This window comes from Equus quagga, chromosome 5, assembly GCF_021613505.1.
Source record: "Equus quagga isolate Etosha38 chromosome 5, UCLA_HA_Equagga_1.0, whole genome shotgun sequence".
NCBI lineage: Eukaryota > Metazoa > Chordata > Mammalia > Perissodactyla > Equidae > Equus > Equus quagga.
The window spans coordinates 80662953-80685473 of NC_060271.1; the positions used below are offsets into that span (position 1 = coordinate 80662953).

The 22521-nt window shown below is 42.9% G+C and overlaps 1 long non-coding RNA gene across 6 annotated transcripts in view; it reads left to right on the forward strand.

Annotated features, from left to right (window-relative positions):
* Positions 1–22521, forward strand: part of LOC124238856 (uncharacterized) — an 86331-nt gene that overhangs the window by 8771 nt on the left and 55039 nt on the right. For 5 of the 6 annotated variants that reach the window (XR_006888421.1, XR_006888419.1, XR_006888420.1 and 2 more), the window contains exon 4: positions 17005–17113. The exons of the other annotated variant lie outside the window; for it this stretch is intronic. This is a non-coding gene — a long non-coding RNA (uncharacterized LOC124238856). The remainder of the gene's footprint in view (positions 1–17004; positions 17114–22521) is intronic. 6 annotated transcript variants of the gene reach the window in all.

The following is a 22521-nucleotide window of genomic DNA, read 5'->3' on the forward strand; positions in this document are numbered from 1 at the left end:
ACTATCTTTACCTTCTTCCTTATATGAAAGTTCTTTTCCAGAAACCCTGACCTCCACTTACTAGCTGTTTGATCTTGAACCTCTCTGAACCTCAGTTTCAGTACCTGCCAAATGGAGATAAAGATAAATGACAGCAATCTGACTTCTTGTGAGGACTAAATGACTAAATAATATACTGGTTTTGAGAACAGGAGAGTGGAAGTGGGAACGAGGTAGAGGACAGATAATTCTGTTTTTAGTAAATACTTTATATCTCTGCTTTATTTTGAAAAAATTTTTTTAATAAACATGTTTCTTTTCTGATGAGAGTAATGAGGATTTTATGTTTAAAAGCAAAGATTTTAATATATTGTTTTTATAGACTAGCAGGTTTATAGAAAATATTTCCTTGTCTCTCCACCCAGATACTTAACCCTGTATTACATGAGGGAAGTGAAATAATAGAACCCCACCCCTGCTGCCCAGTGAGCTGGTGTGTAGGTAGGAAAACAGCCATCCTCCAGGCGATACTGGAACTCAGGAGGTGGTAGTATTTGAGAGAAACTCAAAGGGATCAATGATGGTGATAACAACAACAGCAATAATAGTAATGGCTAACCTTGATGAATGAGGGACTGTGGTAAGCACTTTATGTAGATTGTCTTATTTTAACAACATAACAGCCATATAAGCCTGGTGTTGTGAGAAGTAGAGCAGTGTAGGAGTAAGGAGCATAGACTCTGGGGTCGAATCTCCTGCACTGACATCTCAGCTTTGCCATAGCTAGCCATGTGGCCTTGAATAAGAAAACTGTACCTCATTTTCCTCATCTGTAAAATGAGGGTAGTAATAGTACCTGCCTCATAAGGTTGTTGTGATAATTAAATGATATAAACTGTGTAAAGTGCTTAGCATAGTGCTTGGCACATAGAACGTACTCACCAAATGTCAGCTGTTATCATAATTAAAATAGTTTTTATCCTCATTTAACAGATGGGGAAACAAAGGCGTAGAGAGAGGTCAGGTAATTTGCCAAAGTGACACAGCAAATAAATGATGGAACAGGAGCTTGCACCCAGGCAGGCACACTCCAGAGCTCTTTTTCTTAACCATTACACTATACCACTTTCATGGCTTGAGGGGAAGAGACTGGACAAGAACTGCATTTTGTCAAAACTGAGATGAGCATAGATGTAAAGATCATGCTTGTGTTCAGACTTACCTGACCTTTATCTGTGACCTTTTTTTGGTGAGGAAGATTGGCCCTGAGCTAACATCTGTTGCCAATCTTCCTCTTTTTGCTTGAGGAATATTGTCCCTGAGCTAACATCTATGCCAGTAGCCCTCTATTTTGTATGTGAGATGGTGCCACAGCATGGCTTGGTGAGTGGTGTGTAGGTCTGTGCCCAGGATCTGAACTCCTGAACCCTAGGCCACCGAGGTGGAGTGTACAAACTTAATCACTACACCACTGGGCTGATCCCTTTATCTATGATCTTAAGCATCTTATCACCATAGCATATACTTGGTTATTCCCTGAGTTGTTTCTTCCCTAGATCCAAAGAAATAAATGAGTGATGGGTTAATTATGGTCTTCTCCTGCTGATTGATTGGATGTTCCCTGGCCAGGGCGAGAAAATGGAGCTAAATAAACACCTATGTCCTTCCCAGTGCTCTTTGGACCAGAAGTAGGAGCTTGTCTGGTCTCTCTTGTTATTATGATTGGCTCTCTGCTTAATACAACTGGTAATGATGAGCAGCAGAGCAGTGTACATGCAAGCACTTTCTATGTGCCATGCATTTTACATGGATTATCTCATCTAATCCTTAAAATAGCCCTATAAGGTAGTTGCTCTTATCCCTGTTTTATAGAAACAAAGAGAGGTTAGGAAACTTGCTTAAAGTCGCACCGTAAGTGGTAGAACTGGGATTTGAATAAGCAGTCTGGCTCCAGAGTCTATGCTCTTAACCTCTACACTCTACTGCTTCTATTCCTCTCTTACCTGTCTGTGAAGACAGTATGGGCAGGTGGCTTAGTAGGGCCAGTCCTATTTTTCCCATCGGAAAAATGGGAAGATTTTGACTATTGGGCTAGGAATAAGGAGGCCTGTGATCTTGTCTTGACCCCGTCACCAATTTGCTGCATCCAGGACTTCACTTTTCTCAGCTTTATTGTCCTCATTCATTAAACAAAGGGGTCGCTCTAAATGGTCCCTTCTAACTCTCATGTTCTATGATTGATGATATGAAGTGAGGAGAGTAGCACCTGCTCATGTCCTTGATTTTGGAGCAGTGGTATTTGTGAGGTTTTAGGGAGCCTGCTTTGTGCAAGGGAAGATGCTAGATTTCAGGGCAGAGAAGCAGCCTCCTTCCTGAAGAAGGTAGATCTGGATTCTTTTTTGAGGTTGGTTGCCAAGGGAACCTCGCATTTGGCCAGCAATGACCAGGAATGCTTTGGTTGAGGGTTGGGTAGAGATAACTGAAACAAGCAGCACATTTCAGGTTTCACTGTCCCCCCCCGCACCCCGACCACCTAGCTACCTTTCCTTTCCAAGATGCTAGTTTTATGTACTATGTTAGGCACTGTTTTAAGTACTTTACAAGGTATGGTATTTAATCTTCCTAGTAATCTTATGAGATAGGTACTATTATTGTTCTAAATTTACAGATAATGAAAATGAGGCAAATAGTGTTAAATAATTTGTCCACATTTACTCAAGTGGAAAGTGGTATCAAACTCACTAAGTTGTACTGCCTGCTTGGAGCTTAAAAATAAGAAGCAGGGAGAGGACTCTTTAGTTATCTGTTAGTGGCTTTTGTTTGTTTCTTTGCTTGTTTTGTTTAGAATGATAGACTCTTGGAAAGGGCCTTTGAGGTAATACAATCAATCTCCTTGTCTCTAGTCTGCCATCCGGTTACAGGAATGCTTTCTGTCATCTGCCTGACAGATGATCGTCCAAGTTCGTTTTGAATACTTCCATTGCTGGGGAGCTCATCTCTTCTCCAGGAATCTCATTATGTTGTTGAATAGCTCTCATTGGTAGAAAATTATTTCTTGTTTTGAATTACAATCTGATTGAGGTGACTTCTCATCAGTTTTAGGCCTATCTCCTGGAACCATACAGGATAAATATAATCCATCTTCCACATTCCAATCTTGTGAGCATTTGAAGACACTCTTCCTGTTTATAAGGCACATTTACAGTTTTCTCTTAGCATATAAGCTTGTTTTCAATTCAGGTTAGTCTGGCCAAATGCAGTCTCTATTTCTCACTACTTTGCAAGTGTAGCCTTGTAACAAATCTATGCTTCTCTTGTGATTAGTTAGGTACAAAGTATGGGATCTTCCCACATCCTTGGAGAATGAATGGATAGTGAGCTGAATCTATAAAGTTGTATATGAGTCTGGAAGGTTTGCAGTGTCCTACTCTTATAATATCAAGGATGTCAGGCTGCTGCCCTGTACACGCTGTCAGAGCTCACAAAATGGCTGGAAGTTTATCCGGGTACTTGATGAAATTGTATTTACTTCATCAGGCCACTAGGTGCTGAACAACTTGCAAACCCAGACTGCCAGGGACGGTTGTGTTCAGGACAGTTTCTGTTTGTACCCGGAAAGGCGATATCTGGTACCACCTTGTTAAAAGGTTTCTTCATAGAGAAGGAAAACATGTCTTGTGTACATTTTGTGTTTCCAAGCTTTGTTCCAATTTTAAATATTAAGTTGACTAGGATACTTGAGTGATTTTCTTAGAAAAAGGGCGTAGATGGTACTTTCAAGGTCCTTATATGTCCAAATATACATACTTTTTTTGCTTTCATTTATGAATGATGTCTTGGCTGCGTGTAAGATTCCTAAATAGTAGTCCTAGTCTCTACAGAGTCTGTGACAGCTTTCTACTGTCTTTAGTTTTTAGTGATAGCGATGAGAAGTCCAATGCCAATAGGATTCTTTTTTCTTTGTAAGTGATGACCTATTCTCTCTTTCTGGAAGTTTGTAAATTTTTTCTTCATTCTTAGCATTTCATAAGGATATGCTTAGCTCTGTGTCTTTTTAAAATATCTCTTCTTGCCACTTGATGAGCCTTTTAGACTTAAAAGCTTACGTCTTTCTTTCCTTCAGGGAAGTTTTTTTTTTTTTTGAGGAAGATTAGCTCTGAGCTAATATCTGCTGCCACTCCTCCTCTTTTTCCTGAGGAAGACTGGCCCTGAGCTAACATCCGTGCCCATCTTCCTCTACTTTATATGTGGGACGCCTGCCCCAGCGTGGCTTGCCAAGTGGTGCCATGTCCGCATCCAGGATCTGAACCAGCAAACCCCAGGCTGCCAAAGCGCAATGTGTGCACTTAACTAATGCACCACTGGGCCGGCCCCAGGGAAGTTTTATTGCTTTCCTTCTATATGTTTCTAACCTCTTTACAGATGAGGAAACTGAGCCCAGAAAGGTTGTGAGTTTCCCAGGGTCACTCAGCTGGTTAAAAATGAACCTCAAGGGGCCAGCCCTGTGGCCGAGTGGTTAAGTTCGTGCGCTCTGCTGCAGGCAGCCCAGTGTTTCGTCAGTTGGAATCCTGGGCGCAGACATGGCACTGCTCATCAAGCCACGCTGAGGCGGCATCCCACATGCCACAACTAGAAGGACCCACAACTAAGAATATACAACTATGTACCAGGGGGCTTTGGGGAGAAAAAGGAAAAAAAAAAATCTTAAAAAAAAAAAAATGAACCTCAAGCAAATAACCTCACTCCTTTGATGAGCTCGACTTTCACTGTATGGAATATTGTTCTAGAAAGAGGGCCGTCATGAACAACTTGGAAATTTTTTTAGTGAGACAGTAATTTTGCCAAGGGTTTGTAGGGAGATGAAGAAGGAAGAAGAGGTGATAAAATTCATTACAATTAAAAGCTGGCCCATTTGAAGGGCTGCAAAATTCACAAGTCCCTTGTTATCCCAGTTATTGGAGCTACCCCAAAGCTCTAAAATTTCATAGAGCTAGGAAGTTGATTGAACATTTGAAGAATTCGGTATTTAGGTATCAGGAGTTAGGTAAGCATGGTCATGCCCTGTTGTAAATATTGGACAACGTGTAAATGATATCTGAAGGCTTGGTGACAGACATCATAAACTCTGTCTTATCAGTGGTCTGGTTTCTTTTTTGAGCTCCAGCCTGGGACCCTTTTCTGCTGGGAACCACTTATTCCTGGCTCTGCTGATCTTTGGATTTCCCCAGCCCTTCAGTCTCTTTCAGTTTTGAAATGAAACCTACCCCAGAGGGCGAGGTCAGGTACCGAGAGGACTTTGACAGCTCACACCAGCTTGTTTTCTTTCCGGAGCCGTCTGGTATGTGACCGAGTGAGGCGTGAGGCTCAGCACGTTGTGATGTAGACTAATTGATGGTGAATCAGCTGTTGGGTAAGGCCTAGGCAGTGTCACTGCTTTGGGTAACCAGGAAAACATGTGGAACAAATATGTTGTCTTTCATCCTCAGAAAGTTGAAAGTTAAGAGCACGGTCACCAGAGGCCTGCCCTGATCTCTCTGCCTTTGATTTACTGAGGAAGGAAAGGCTTTATTTCAGGCTCTTTTCTCCTCATTTGAGGAACCTCCCTTCTTTTCAGGAAGAAGCCAAGTCCCTTGTCTCTTTCTGCTGCTCCAAACGCTAAACTTTTTACTGTGCCTCCAGGAATTGCTGCTTTGATGTGAAGTGACTCATCTAGGTATCCTTAGATACCCCCCCCCCCCCCCGCCCCCAACCCCATCACAGAATGCAGCTTCCTCTCTTCCCTTTGCTATAAACCTGGTTTCCTCCATATTACAGCACTTCACTTGGAATCTTTATTAGTGGAACTGCCTCTTTCTTCAACTCACCCCATACTACTTCCCCCTGATTTTGCCCGACTGTCTCTCCGCCCCATCCCCCCACACTGCAGAGCTGCTTCCAGACCTTCAGATACCTTTCTGCCTTTGAGACTTCTGATGGCCAGCAAGGTCACCTGATCCCTGTCCTTGAAACTGGCATCGATACTCCTTCTTCCACGTTTGTTTAGGACTTTGGTGTGTCTCCCTTCCCCTCCTGGGGCTCTGGTCCAGGCTAGGGAATTGGTGGCCAGGCTTGGCCTGGGGCCAAGGATTCAGGCTGGAGCATGGAATTAGGGGGCTTGGTGTTAACATCCCAGATGTGGGTGGATGGGAAGCTGAAAGATCTGAATATCAAGGCCACTGAGGGGTGGAAGGGACAGAGAAAATTTAGTCTTTGCGGTAAAGGGTGTCCTTTGTATTAAGCTGCTTCTGCCCGTTTTTTTCCTTAAATGAAGAATTACTTTTTTAGAACAGTTTTAGGTTCACAGCAAAATTGAGGAGAGATTTCCATTATTTTTTGGAAAATTGGTCTTTAATTTACAGAGAAAATAGTAATATAACCAAAAAATGAGAACATTGTGGATAATGTTTTGACTACTTCTGCTCCCCCTCTCCCATTTTAATTATTTCTGTGTTCCCCAGGGGTAACCTGTTAGTGGTTTGGAATGTACCTTCCAGAATTTTTTCTGTATGTTTGCATACATATGTGTGAACCTAGAAAAAATTTAAAGTGTTATTTTTGTGTTTTATTTATTTATTTACACGAAGAGGGGGTGTCACATTTTATATATCATTCTGATATTTTTTTCTTTGAGTCAGTAATATGCCTTGACAATATGCTGTGTTGGTACATAAAGGTACTTCTCCTTCTTTTTGGTTACTGTATAATATTTTGTAGCGTAGACATACTGTATTTTATTTACCTCTTTTCCTGTTGAGGGACATTAGGGTATTTCCAGTTTTTTGTTGTTATAAGTGATTCTTATTGTGTTTTAAATGTCAGCATTCTGTTCCTAGGCCTCTTTTTATTTTCCTCATACTATCCCTAGGTGATCTCAACCTCTCTGACAGCTTCAGTCACCATCTACACCTGGATGATGCCCAAATCTCTCTCCAGACCAGAATATCCAATACTCACGTGGACAACTCCACTGGGATGTTTTGCAGACTTGGCAAAATGCAGCCTCCTGGGCTTCCTCACTGTTCCTCATCCATGTCCTGTCATGTGGTAAACAGCACCGCCACCCATGCAGTTGCTAGACCCAAAGCCTAGTCGTCGTAATCCTCCCTTCTCTCCCACAGCCCACACCAGCCAGTTGCCAGGACTGTCCTCCCCAGTGCTTCTTGAATCCAGTCGCTTTCTTTCCTCCTTCATTGCTACTGCTCTGTACCTTAGTTTCCTAATTTATAAAATATTTGTGAGAATTAAATGTTAATATATGTAAAATGCTTAGAACGATGGATCCGTACCTAGTAAGTGCTATGTGAGTGTTAGCTCTTGTTGTCATCTTCTTCATCTTAGTCTACATAATCTGCTCTCATGTCTGCTTCCAGTCTTGATTTCATCCTCCCGCACCTCCATTCCATTCTCCACACTGAAGCTAGAGTGATGTTTATAAAATGTAACAATGATCGTGATCTAACTCCGCTGCTTAAAAAATCTTTAGTGATCTTTCTGTTGGGCTTTTGCGCATAGTGTTACCCCCACCTAAGATGCTTTTTTCCTTGATCTTTGGCTGGTTCCTTTTTATTGAGATACCTGCTTTTATGTCATCCCTTCCCCTGACCACCTAATGAGTCTAAAGTAGCCACCCATGTACTTTCTGTCACATGACCTAATTTAATTGTTTGCATAGCACTTATCAATATGTGATATTTTTCTTGTTTATTCACATATTTGTTTATAGCCTCCTCCAATTAGAATTAAATTCTCTGAGAACAGGGAAATTGCACATTTTATTCGCTTTTTCATAGTGAATAGGACAATGCCTGGCACATTGTAGGCACTGAATGAATACTTGTTAAGTGAATGATAGAACAGCTTCATATGTCGTATGAGGCCCTTTTTGATCTCTCCAGCATCATCTACCTCAGTACACTCTCTCCCTTGGCCTCCCTACCCCCCATCTCATCCTGTCTCTTCAGATGTGCTTTCTTGCTGCGGGACCTTTGTGTATACTATTCCTTCTGCCTAGAACACTCTTCCTCAAATGCCTTGTCATTGCCTGGCTATCTCCTATTCATCCTTCAAGTTTCAGTTTAAGGGTAACTTCACCTGACTAGCTTTCTTAATCTTACAGCTCTGCATGCGTTGCCTTTAATTATCATGCATATTGTAATTATTTGTCTGTCTCCTTCACTAGACTATAAATTCTGTCAAGCGAAGGCCTGTGTCTTGTTCACCATGTATTCTTAATCCTAGCTGCTGTGGGCTGGAAGGATCCCTTGACATGGAGTGGTGATAGGAGGAATGGAGTATCAGGGTTATCACCTCAAGGCCAGGAAGATGTGCTTTAGGATGTCGGGGTGAGGTCTAGACATTTGGGCCTGGCTCATTGTCATTCTCCTTATTCCATCATCTTTGGTGATTCCACTGTTTGCCTAGATGAACCATCTAATATGTCTGTCTCTCTCCAAGACATATTCGTAAAATCAGGGTAAGCCTGGCAGGAGACTTGCCCTTGAAGGGGGCATGAGTGCTGAGGATAAAAGTTGAGGATCTGAGTAGGCAGATTATTTACTCTGAGTTGCTCTTGGCAGAATAACTGAGAGTGGAGTGGAATCCTAAGCAAGGAAGGAAGCAAAAGGCCTTAGGGATAAGGTGAGGCAAAGATGAAACAGGAAGCTGAATCATTAGCTCAGAAACCTAGAGAATCAGGATAGTGGGTGGAGTGTAAGAAGGAACAGGGTAAGCAGTTCAGGATTAGGGCCGTAAATAATCTTGGGGATTACTTAAATCATGTTTTACCATTCTTACCTCTTTAGTATTGAACCAGCTTTTGGATTATAAGAAGGATCAAGTAATTGACATGCAAAGGTTTGAGCTAGATTGCATATTACTTTGTTTGTATTTTGTGTGCTATTTACTTAAGTCAAATCTCCAGAAAATCCTACCTTACCTTTTTCCTCCACATTAGTTTCTGCTCTCAAGAGCCCACCTTTCTTCCTTTTAAATATGCTAGGTTCAACTAGCTCATCTTTTTTTTTTTTTCAGGAAGATTAGCCCTGAGCTGACATCTGCTGCCAACCCTCCTCTTTTTGCTGAGGAAGACTGGCCCTGAGCTAACATCCGTGCTCATCTTCCTCTACTTTGTATGTGGGACGCCTGCCACAGCATGGCTTGCCAAGCGGTACCATGTCTGCACTGGGGATCCAAACCAGTGAACCCCGGGCCGCCAAAGTGGAACGTGCACACTTAACCACTGCGCCACCAGGCCGGCCCCCAACTAGCTCATCTTTGAAAAAAGTTTCGTATACAGAGGCCTGCAGCAGTGTTGGTGCTCCCTTCAGGTAGGCTGAGGATACTCCCTTCATGTAGGTGAGCCCTCCTTCTGGCTACCTCCTCCCACCAAACCAGGTATAGGAGCTGGCCTCAGCAGCCTTAGGAGTTCAGGACTCTCTGCCCAACCTGAATCTGTGGAATTTCTCTCTGAATTTTGGGGAGGGACATGGGAGTGTAGAATATCTGTTGAGACTCTATTGATGAGGCATAGTAAGGAGTAGTGGACGACTGACTGGACGTGCATGGATGGTGGGATCTGAAGATGTGTAGGCAGTGGGCTTCAGAATTTCTAACCTGGGGACCAGCCCCATGGCTGAGTGGTTCAGTTTGCACACTCTGCTTTGGCAGCCCATGGTTTCACTGGTTTGGATCCTGGGCGTGGACATGGCACCACTCATCAGGCCATGCTGAGGTGGTGTCCTACATAGCACAACTAGAAGCACTCACAACTAGAGTATACAACTGTATACTGGGGGGCTTTGGAGAGAAGGAAAAAAAAAAGATTGGCAACAGTTGTTAGCTCAGGTGTCAGTCTTTTAAAAAAAAAAATTTCTAACCTGGAATGGTCTTTGAATTTATGGCAGCATTAGGGGACTGGGATGTGCCAAGTAGAGAATCTTGGTGAGTAGTGATGATCACTAGCCCTTGGAGGTGTTCTATATGTTTTCTACGTAACCTGGAGCTCTTCTGCAGACTTCCTGGTTGCTGGCATCATAGTGGTGGCTGAAGGGGAATCACGGGGATAGAAACAGTTCTTATTGAGGAGGAGTGTGTTCTCTTTTGAAGGTTGGACGGAGTGATTGTGTGCATGTACTGGGCGGTCTGAGGCTGGGTCACCTGGTCTGTATGAGGTGAGGCATCTGCACTCCCCTCCTAGCGCTCCTCTGGGAAAACCAACCTGAGAGAGCTGGAGATCATGGCCATTGTTAGTGATTTCCCCAAGGGTGCTCCCTGTCTTTGACTCCTCTGCTTTCTAAGCCTCCTGCTCTAATGTCCTGCCTTCTATTTTCTGCTTTGGGGCCTTCAAATTTCATAATCTGTTTTCACTCCTCTTTCTTTCCCAGGAAAGATTCATCCTGAACTAACATCTGTTGCCAATCTTCCTCTTTTTTTTTTTTCTTCCCCAAACCCCCAGTGCATGGTTGTATATCCTAGTTGTAAGTCCTTCTAGTTCTATGTGAGCCACCACCACAGCATGGCTACTGACAGATGAGTTGTGTTCACTCATCACAGATGAGTGGTTCAGGGAACCGAACCTAGAGCACACCAAACTTTAACCACTAGGCCATCAGGGATGGCCTCATTACTCCTCTTTCTTAATGACTCCTTCATGACAGGTCACTACCATTGGGATTTATAGGGGGCTTTGACTTTGGACTTAGAAAATAGGCTAGAACAGAGACCTTGAAGGCTGCCAGTTGCACTTCAGATTTGTCTCTGGGGTGCCTCTCTTTCCTGTGTACATTCACCCTGTCCTAGTGTGGGCTGTCTTCATTTGGTCTCCAAGCCGTCCTCACTCCTCCTTGCGGCCATCCTCTACACAGTTTCCACTATCTTCTGTAAAATAACCCAACCTCGTCTCTCCTTTTCAAATCCTCAGTTGTATTCATGTTACCTGTACAATCAAGTCCAAATGTCTCAGGTTGGAATAAACAGTCTTGCACAATTTGGCCCAAATTGTGGCCCACAAAGCCCAGCAACATCTGGTCCCGGCCTGTTTCTCAAGACTCATCCCAAACCCCTCTCCTCCTTGTCTCTGCAAGCACCCTCACCTGCTCACAGTTCCATGACCTCTTCTTGGGCTCCCTGGCTTCAGGGCCTTTGCAGTGCTATACTCTCTGCTTAGAACACTCTTTACCTGCTTTTCACCACATTAACTGTCCTTTGCCTTTAAGTGTCAGTTAAGCATTCTCTCCTCTTAGAGGTCTTTTATGGCCACTCTATACAAAGCAACTCCATGTTACTCTCTATCTTAGCACCCCATTTGCTTCCATTAGACCACCTATCACTGTTTATTGGTTTGACCACTTATTGCTGTTTACTGGTTAGCCTTTCTCTCCCTAGATTTTATTTTTATTTTTTTAGTTAAAGATTGCCCCTGAGCTAACATTTGTTGCCAATATTTTTCTGTTCTTCTTCTCCCCAAAGCCCCCCAGTACATAATTGTATATTCTGTTTGTAGATCCTTCTAGTTCTGCTATGTGGGATGCTGCCTCAGCATGGCTTGATGAGCGGTGCTAAGTCCGTGCCCTGGGTCTGAACCGGCGAAACCCTGGGCCACTGAAGTGGGGCGTGCGAATGTAATGATTTGGCCATGGGGCTGGCCCCTCTCCCTAGATTTTAAGCTCCTTGAGGGCAGGGACCTTCTTGCTCATGGTTGTATCTTCATTGCCTAGTGCATAGAGGCACTCAATAAGTACTTGTTAACTAAAATTGCCTTTCACCTTTTTGTCGCTATCTGTGTTGGTGCTTTGTGGCTCTGCACATCTCTTACCCTTTGCATGTGTGTTGCCTCTGCCAGAACACCCTTTCTCTTATCAACTGGTCAAGATTCCTTCTTGTCCTTTATCACTTCTCTAAGCAATTCTTTGACTTCCCCAGGCAGTGCTAGTTCAACAGAGACAGCACTTTGGTCCTCTTAAATGGACTTTTCACCTTGTGTGGTGATTTCACCTGTGTAAGAGATGGTATTGCCCTTGGTTTACAGATGACAAGCCAGAGGCTCTGAGAGATGGATTAACTTAGAAATGGCAGAACTGATATTAGAATCCCGCTGTGTCTGTAGAACCCTCACTCATTTAACTTCACTGAGCTCTCTCTCAAAGAATCCAAATAGCAGACCCAGAGACACTGAAGTGAAAGAGGTGCTCTTTTTAAAAAATTACTTAGGTAATAAAAGTAAGTGTGTGTATGTGTGTGTGTGTGTATGAGTATATATATATATATGAATTTCCTCAGAGTTAAACATGGTAAAAGGTATACTATGGACCAGCCATTTATAAGGATGAGGGAGTAAAGGGTGACCGTAATGTTCAGAGAATGATGTGTATTTCATGTGTTTCCTTGATCATCTCTTTGGTGACTCCTTGTGATGACGACAAAGTCAACATGCAACCTAGTAGAAATGAGCTGAGGGGAAACACTATAAAATTCAAACCAAAGCAGATGTCAGTCATTTGTAGTTGCTTGAAGGATATGTAAAGAGTAAAATCCGAACATTCTTGTTGAGGGAAAAAATAGACAAAATTGCTGTGAAAAGTCTTTAATACATTTTGCTTAAAAAATATGTCTTATTATATATTGACAAGGGACTAGTTGAGTAAATTATGGTGGATATTAGCACGTTATGTAGCTATTAAAAAGAATAAGATGGGTAGACACACACACTCTCTTACACAGTCATATGGAACAATCTCCAAGATGTATCATTAAGAGAAAACTAAAGCAAGGTGCAGAATGGTGTTTGTGGCATGCTAGTATCAGTATTTGTGTGAAAAAAGGGGAGGACTCTATATGCTTGTTATACTCAGACTACTTCTGGAAGTTTTTATATTTTTAATATCTTCTGGTATTGCTGAAATTTTTTTTCAGGCCATGTGTACATTGCCTTTTAAAAAAAATTGTGGTAGCAAACATAAAATTTACCATCTTAACCATTTTTGTGTGTATAGTTCAGTAGTGTTAAGTATATTCACACTGTTGTGCAACAAATCACCAGAACTTTTTCATCTTGCAAAACTGAAACTCTTATACCTATTAAACAGCAACTCCTCAGTTTCCTCTCCTCCTAGCCCCTGGTAAGCCACCCTTCTGCTTTCTGTTTCTGTGAATTTGACTACTTTAAATACCTCATATAAGTGGAATCATGCAGTATTTATCTTCTTGTGACTAGCTTATTTCTCTTTGCCAAATGTCTTTGAGGTTCATCTATGTGGTATCATGTGGCAGGATTTCCTTCCTTTTTAAGGCTGGATAATATTCCATTTTATGTATATACCACATTTTGTTTATCCTTCTGTCAATGCGTTGGCTTTTATACATTTTTTTTGAGTACTTTGCTTCACCCTGTAAGTGTGATCCTGAAAAGTTGAATGTAAACATTGTGTGTGTGGCAGCAGGGTTGGGGGTTGTGGGTTCAATTTTATCTCCCTAAACTTTACAGCTAAGAGGAAGAGACTTTTTGTCTAATGAATGATCCCCAACTTTATGTCTTGGATTTTTGTATTTGAGATTTTTCTTGAAGTGAAACATGTCTCTACTAAGAATGGAACAAAAAAAGAAGAGATTGTGTTTGAAATTGAAGATGCCTGTGTTCATCAGGATACCCCACCATTTGTCTTATTTCACCCACCCTCTGTTTGTCTTACTAACATCTTTGTTCTTCCTGTTCCATGCACTAGAAATCTTAGAGCATCCCCTCCCCCTTTTTTTGAGGAAGATTAGTCCTGAGCTAACATCTGCTGTTGGTCCTCCTCTTTTTGCTGAGGAAGACTGGCCCTGAGGTAATGTCTGTGCCCATCTTCCTCTATTTTAAATGGGGATGCCTGCCACATCATGGCTGGACAAGCAGTGTGTAGGTCTGCACCCGGGATCCGAGCCAGTGAACCTGGGGCTGCCAAAGCGAAACGTGTGAACTTAACCACTGTGCCACTGGGCTAGCCCCTAGAGCCCCCTTTTTTATAACATGTTTCTTGTGTGCTGATTTTGTCTTGCTAAATGGAGTAAATTCTTGAAGGCAGGAAACATGTCTTATGATTACATCCTATAGTGATAAGCATAATAGAAGTTGCTTGGTAACTACATATTCAAGGAAGACAAGAGAGAGGCAGAGAGAGAGAAAGAGGCTCCTCTCCCGAAGAGATGATTGCTTTTGGGTTTTCTCTGACTCATCTTGTACTCTTACCTAGTGAAGAATTTCTTCTACTTGCAGACTAAGTGTATTGGAGGATTTGTGTGTGTGTGTGTGTGTGTGTATGTGTGTGTGAGGGATGTTCCCTTCTGAAAGCCAAGGAAAGATATCAGAAGCTGGATTGGGGCCTGATAGTGGATAGTGAGACTTCTATGTTGCAGCCCTGAGTAGAATCTCAGATTTCTCCCCTCTTCCTAATTTTAAGCCTGGGTATTCAGCTGTCAGCAGGGCAGCTAGACCTATATGTGCCTTAGGCGGCTTCTTTTTTTTTTTAAACAACTTTTATTTTTTGAGGAAGATGAGCCCAGAGCTAACATCTGCCACCAGTCCTCCTCTGTTTGCTGAGGAAGACTGGCCCTGAGCTAACATCCATGCCCATCTTCTTCTACTTTATATGTGGGACGCCAGCCACAGTATGGTTTGACAAGCAGTGTGTAGGTCTGCACCCTGGATCCAAACCAGCAAGCCCCAGGCTGTTGAAGCAGAACATGCGAACTTAACCACTGTGCCGGCCCCAATGCTTCTTAACTTAGTAGCACTTGGTAGGAATGTTTGATAAAAATAATTTGTCATTTTTGGTGCTATTATATGAAAGCACTTAATAGAGGGCCTGGCATACAGTAGGTGTCCAAGAGGTGACAGAGAGTATGTGAGAAATATTTTGAAACAGGTCTTTCCCTAGGTCCCCTACCTCTACTCATGTGCCTCTGCTCCTACCCTCAGGCTAAAGAAGTAGGGACTAGCAACATAGATTCCACCTTTGGGTTGCCAATTCCTTGTTTGTGGCTTTATGCTCAGGCAAGAAATGTAATCTGCTCCCACATATCTGAGAGCAGGTATATCTGGACCCTGTCCACCAGGTTACTCAAAACCTCAGCCCAGACTGAAAATGTTCCAATCAAACTAACGTGTCAGATCACCTTGGGCAGCTTTCTTGGTAGGGACCTAGTCTTGAGAATCTTAGTGGGAAAGTCTCTGACTCTGTAGGGTAGTTGTGGCAAGGTGGTGGGTGCAGGGTTGGGCGTGAGTAACTTAGCCAGAATAGGTTGTTGGGTCCAGCTGTGGAGGAGGGGATAACATAGGGGGAAAAAGGGCTCAGCTCTGTGTCATTTTTTCTTATAGGAAGATGGAGGCCCCTGTGTACCGGGGCAGAGCTCTGGTCTCCTGTGGCTTGTGACCTCCCTGTGAATGAGTTTCTTGCTTCTGGCTGCCCTGCAAGGCATTGGGGTTTAGTAGGAGATGAAATAGGGGATCTGAATCAGATACCTTGCTTCAAGTCTTACAGATCTGCAGGGAAGAAGTGTGCCTCTCAGGATCTGTTCCTCATGTGCTGAAATAAGAGGAATCCCATCCAGATCCCTGGGGGTTTCCCTCCATCCTTCTGTGCCCCCTCAGCTTACCTCCATCGTAAGCTTTTATCCCTTTCACCCTGTCACTGTCCTGGCTTCTGGGAAGAGGCGGGAGAAAGGTGAGGGAGGATGAGGAGAGTTAAAGAACTTGTGGGGCTATGTGGATTTGCTGTCCTTAAATCCTTTCTGGAACAAAGTGTAGGTGTGGGGAGGAGGATAAGTGAGTGGGTGGGAGAACAAACAAAAGCCGCCTGTGCTGCTTCTCTGGCACTCAGCCCGGACCCTGGCTTGGCATTATCAATCTCTTTCTGTGTTGTTCTCTGTCCCATTTAAAGAATAAACATGGTGTACAACATGATTTAATATATGTATATATCGTTAAATGATTACCACAATACAGGTAACACATCCATCACCTCACATAGTTACTATTGTTTTTGTGTGTGGTAAGAATTTTTTTTCATTTGATTGTGTGTTATAGATATCTTTTCATGTCAATAAATGCGGAATAAATGGACAAATTATATTTAAATGTATGGATATACTATAATGCATTTTATTCTCTAATATTTATTGTTTATTTCATCTCTTATTAGTGGAGCCTTCCCTGACCCCCTTACTCAAAATTGTAACAAACCCCCTTCCTTTCCTATCTACTTTCTCTCATTTTTCTCTGTAGCATTTAGCACCACTTGATATACTACATATTTTTCTTATTTGTTTATTGCTGAACAATTTGTTTATTGCTCCATTAGAATGTAAGCTCCATGGGGACAGGGATTTTTTTTTCTTTTTTATCCAGTGCTATACCTGGTGCTTAGAGCAGTTCCTTGTACACAGTTGGTGCTCAACAAGTATTTGTTGAATGAATGAATTTGTTGGACTTTTCGTGTCTCTATTGCATATTTTATTTGCAATATTTTATTTTTTAAGATTTTATTTTTCCTTCTTCTCCCCGAAGTCCCCCAGTACATAGTTGTATATTTTAGTTGTTGGTCCTTCCAGTTGTGGCATGTGGGATGCCACTTCAGCATGGCCTGATGAGCGATGCCATGTCCGTGTCCGGGAGCTGAACTGGTGAAAGCCTGGACCACTGAAGCAGAGCACACGAACTTAACCACTCAGCCACGGGGCTGGCCCCTATTTGCAATATTTTTGATATTATGTACATTCTGTAATAAATAACCCTGGTATATACATCTTTGCACACTTGTCTACTTATCTCCTTAGGATAAATACCTAGAAATGAAATGGCTGAGTTAAAGGATATGCACATTTTTAAAATGTTAATTCATGGAGCTAGATTACCCTTAAGAATGTTAACTTCTACCAACAGCATGTGAGATTGCCTATTGTTCCACACTGTCAGTAACACTGGGTTGTGTGCTTTTCATCTTCCCCATCTGACAGGTGAAACATGATCTTGTCACTGTAATGTGGTAATTGATAATGTGATTCTGGAGCCAGCCTGCTGGGGCCTGAATTCTGATTTAGCCACTTACTAACTGTGTGGCCTTGGGTAAGTCATTTAACTTCTGTGTCCCTCAGTTCCATCCTTGGTAAAGTAGGGATAATGGTTGCACCTATTTCATGAGGAATAAATTATAGTCATGTGCCACGTAATGATGTTTTGGTCAATGACAGACCATGTATATAACAGTGGTCCCATAAGATTATTACCATATAGCTTAGGTGTTAGTAGCCTATATCATCTAGGGTTGTGTAAGTGTACTCTGTGATGTTCACACAACGATGAAATCGCCTAGCTTTGTATTTCTCAGAATATATCCCCGTCATTAAGTGATGCATGATTGTAGTTAATCCAAGTAAATGCTTCGAATAGTAACTGAGACACGGCGCACCATAAGTATGATTTAATTTACATTTCTTTGGATATTTTCGTTCTTTTTTTTTTTTTGAGGAAGATTAGCCCTGAGCTAACTGCTGCCAATCCTCCTCTTTTTGCTGAGGAAGGCTGGCCCTGAGCTAACATCCATGCCCATCTTCCTCTACTTTATGTGTGGGACACCTACCACAGCATGGCGTACCAAGAGATGCCATGTCCCCACCTGGGATCCGAACTGGCAAGCCCTGGGCTGCCGAAGTAGAACGTGTGCACTTAACTGCTGCTCCACCCGGCCAGCCTCTCTTTGGATATTTTGAAATGTATTTTGCATATTTATTTTATTATTGCTATTTTTTTGGTGAGGAAGATTGTCCCTGAGCTAACATCTGTTGACTGTCTTCCTCTTTTTTTGCTTGAGAAAGATTGTCGGATGCCACACAGCATGGCTTGATGAGTGCTGTGCAGGTCTGTGCCCGGGATCCAAACTGGCCAACCCCAGGCCACCCAAGTGGAGTGTGTGAACTTAACTGCTGTGCCACTGAGCTGGCCCCTGGACATTTATATTTTTTCTTTGAATCACTTATTCATATCCTATGCACATTTTCCCAGTAATATTTTCTTAATGATTTATGAGAGCTAAAGTGTTGACTATTATATATGGTTTAGAATTGTTCCCAGTTTGTTGTCTTTCAACTTTGTTTATGCAATTTCTTTCCTCTCTGAAAGCTTTACATTTTTAGGTAGTCAAAATAATCTTTTCCCTTATAGTTTTTTCTGCTACTAGGCCAATGTTTAGAAAAGGCATGCTTTCTTACCTCAAAATTATAAAAATAGGGGCTGGCCCTGTGGCTGAGTGGTTAAGTTCGCACGTTCCGCTTCAGCGGCCCAGGGTTTTGTCGGTTTGGATCCTGGGCGTGGACATGGCACCGCCCATCAAGCCATGCTGAGGTGGCGTCCCACATAGCACAACTAGAAGGACCTACAACTAAAAATATACAACTATGTACCGGGGGGCTTTGGGGAGAAAAAGTAAAAGTAAAAAAATCTTCAAAAAAAATTAGAAAAATAATTCTCTTTGAGTACTTTGTGTTTGTGTGTGTTTTTAAATCTTTAAATTTAAGTCTTGAATCCATCTGGAATTTATTTGGATATGAAGACAGCAGTTGAGATCTGGCTCTATTTCTTTTCTGTTGGAAAGTTTCCTGAACCCATTTATTGAAGAAGCAGCAGCAAGAGCCTTTAATCTGTTCTCCCCTTCCCTAATTTGAAAGTGGATTGTCCTAGAGATGGCACATCTCCACTTCAGAGAATGGAGTTGATGTTTGGACTCAGTCAGTAGTTGTTCAGTTGCTAAGCTGTGGGATGCATGTGCTGTGTAAAGCAGTGCGGGATCAGAACTCCCAGCTTGACTCTGAGTGACAAGACAGACTCCTGTGCTCACTGGTGCAGCTTCTCTGCTGGCTGTGGAGGCTTCTCTTAAGTGGATCCTAATTTGGGGACTGCTTTGAACGGGCCATTGTTAGTTTGGGATAAGTTCTGTGTTCTTGAAAAACCAAATGAAGTGGCTGTAGCAGGTATTTCCTCACTCCAGCCTGGGAGTTTGATAGAGAGTATTGAATGGTAATAAACCCATTGTGTCCTAGCTCTGCCCTCATCAGCTCTTTTTGGAACTCTAGTGCCATCCAGTTTCTTGTCTCTTGAGTCATGATGGAGGGAGGATCATTCTTGTTTAGTGATGAAGGGTAGCCAGCTTTGACATGATGTCTGTTATGTGTCAGGAACTGCTCTAAGCACCTTACATATCTGATCTTTATGAGGTCGGTGCTCTGTACTGGGTTGAATAGTGTCCCGGCAAAAATTCGTGTCTACCCAGAAGCTATGAGTGTGATCTTGTTTGGAAATAGGGTCTTTGTAGATGTAATCAAGTTAAGATGAAGTGGTACTGGATTAGGGGGTGAGCCTACGCATGGATTGGAGTTATGCTGCCGCAAAGCAAGGAATGGCAGGGATTCCTGGCAATCGCTAGAAGCTGGAAAAAGAAAGGAAGAGTTCTTCCCTAGAGCCTTCAGAGGGAGCCTGGCTCTGCTGAGACCTAGATTTTGTAGTTCTATCCCCCAGAACTGTGAGAGAATAAATTTCTGTTGTTTAAAGCCACTTAGTTTGTAGTATTTGTTACGGCAGCCATAGGAAACCAATACATGCTTTTATCATCATCTCCATTTTCAGGTAAGGAAACTGAGGCCCAGAGTGGTCAGATACTTGGCGATCTCTCCAGGCCACTGCTCTGCTGGCTGGACACTTACTCTGAAGCTCCTACTGTTGCTTTTGTCAGCTCCACCTCCACTGTGGCCGTCAGCTTCTGGTAATGCTGGGACTGAGCTGCTGGAACGGCTCCTCTCTCTGGCACAGCAGGCCATAGCCTTTCCTTGTCCTTGCCCCTTCACACCCTAAAGCAAAAACTCCTCAGAAGGCGTGCACTATAGCTTGATCATTTCAGCAGCTCTCTTCCCAGCCTCACCCCTCTAGGTGAGATCAGGCTTTTATTTTTCATTTCTGTGCAATGTTAGAGAAGTGTGGGTGACAATTAGGGGGAGGGTCACCCAGCTGCTTCTGGCCGTTGTTTTTATGCTTCCCATTTCTGGCCTGCTATCCTTCCTAGAATTCCTGTCAGTAGACAACTCAAGTTGTGTTTTTCTTTGGAGCTTTCAGGATCTGACAGCTCAAAGGGCACGTATCACAGTCCATGGCTGTGAACAGAGAAGGGACAGCTTCATGGCAGCACTGGTTGTGAGGGCCCTGGTCACCTGTTCTTGATAAGTCAGCTCACCACAGTGGTACGCTTTCCTGCTGAAGGGAGTAGGGGCATAAGGACGTTGTCTGACTCAGCTCATCTCCGTGAACAGCTCCTTGTCTGCCCAGGGTCTCTTCTGGCATCCCTCTGCATCCCGTTACTGGCTGTGGAATCTTGCCTCTTTCCCAATAGAGACCTTTTGCTTTGGGTCCTGGTCTTATTCTTACCTTCTCTCTCTAGGCTGTGAACTCCAGGAACTCAGGAACCATATCTGTTTTGTTTGCTCCTGAATCCCAGGACTCAGCAAAGATCTGACACTTGACTAGCCCCTCAAGAAATGTTTATTGAATGAAGAAATGAATACTGACCTTGAAGCTTTGGAATCCTGGTTTTCCTTGCTTCTTGCTGAAGCCAAGGACCAGATTAAGAACTTTAGAGGCCTAAGCAATAGAAAGATTATGATGTCTCTCATACTTTCAGCCCTCAGTGTATATTTCAAAAACAATATTAAACACAAAATAAGTGTAGGGAAATTTAGCAAAGTATAAGAAAAATCCAGCAAAATTCTGATTTTTGCCATGGTGACTACTTGGATAAATATAAAATAATTTAAAACATTTGTTATTGTTGTCTCTGCTTTGCCAGTTCTCTAAGTACGTGCTGTTGGATAATCCTGCCTGGACCAGCCCCTCACCTCACCTCTACTCCATCTGCTGAAGCTGCCAGCCAGGCCCCTTCACACCCTAGGGGTGTCTGGGTCCTGAGATTCCAACCTTGGCTAGTACCCTGGGCTCTGAGGGGTGCTGCCAGGAAGTCAAATAGAACATGTACACTGCTGAAGAGTACCTCCATATGAGAATTCCCATGTGGAATTAGGATTTATAGTCAGCATAGCACGTTGTGGCAAGTGATTACGCTTAGGCTGTTTTTAGTCATAATAATCTACTTCCATGATCCTGTATGTGGAAGGCCCAGAAATTTCCCTGTGGTCTTCCTTCCTGTATCACTGAGAGAGAAGTCAAGACACAGGCCTACTCTGCCTCCTGTGTTAATCTGGGCCTTGTTGAGACCATTCAGAGAAGTAAGGTGTGATTCTGGAAGTGGAGCCCAGGCCTTCTATAGGCTGTTTCAACACTATGACCATAATCAAATCCTGTTGCTGCTTAATTCCAAAGAGTTTAAAATAGTGTTGGAAACCTCCTAGGGGAAAAAAGTGCCACCATAATTTCTTGGCTAAGGAAGTAGTGTGTGCTGGCCAGAGCAGAAGGGGTAGCCAAGGCTCCTAAGTTCTATTCTGGACCTGTTGATTTGAGGTGTGACATGCAGCAATCTGAGATGATGTCCTGTAGCTCTGGTGGTTTCTGATGGTCTCTTCAGCACAGAGAGTGATATGGGCTGTGCTGCAGGGAAAGAGACTGACACACTGGCCCCTTGTCCTCTAGGAGAACCTTCCTCTCATTTGAATTTCCAGGCTCCTCTTTTAAATGCAGAAACACCCCCCACAGAGTTAATACGGGCACCCAGCAATATCATCCACATTTTACTTGAATTAATTGCAAATTGATTTCTTTTTAGCAGTGTGATTAGATCGTTCTTCTAAGGGATGGGGACTTTGATAGAGTTCAGGAAAGGAAGGGATCGTTTGTGTGGAGTACACACTTTGGCTTTGGACAGCCAGAAAGTAACATGAGGACACCAGGTGTGCAGTAAGCTAGATAGAGAAGAACAAACTCACATTCTTGGAGAGCGAGGCATGTATTAGATGCTTTTCTCATATTTTCTTATTTAATTATCATAATGCAAACCAAAAAAATAGCATCTTTGTTTTTGCACATTGGCAAGCTGAAAGTTGAAGAAATTATGTAACTTGCCTAAGGTCAGACAGCTAATAGTAAAGGCTGAGCCAGGACTTATTTCTCCTCAGGTCTGTCCAGTTCCATGCTGTTTTCACAGAGCTCTTCTGTCTCTGATGAGATTTAGGAAAAGAGGATGGGGAAAGAACAGATGAGGAGATGCCATCTTCTCTACCTCACAGTTTTGCTTGTTGAGTTGCGTTTAGTCAGAGCATCCTGTTTATAGAATACTAGGTTCTATATATAGAGATGCTGCAGCAGCACATGTGGGAAAGATACCAATTGGCTGTAGGGGAGGATTAAAAAAAGGCTTTGTTCTTTGCCTCTAGGTCTTCATAGCAATGTAACCCACAAGTGTCAGAACACCACTGGTGACTCTGGAGTACTGCTTAAGAGACCCTGCCCTACCATCCAATTAAAATCTGTTGATGTGTCCC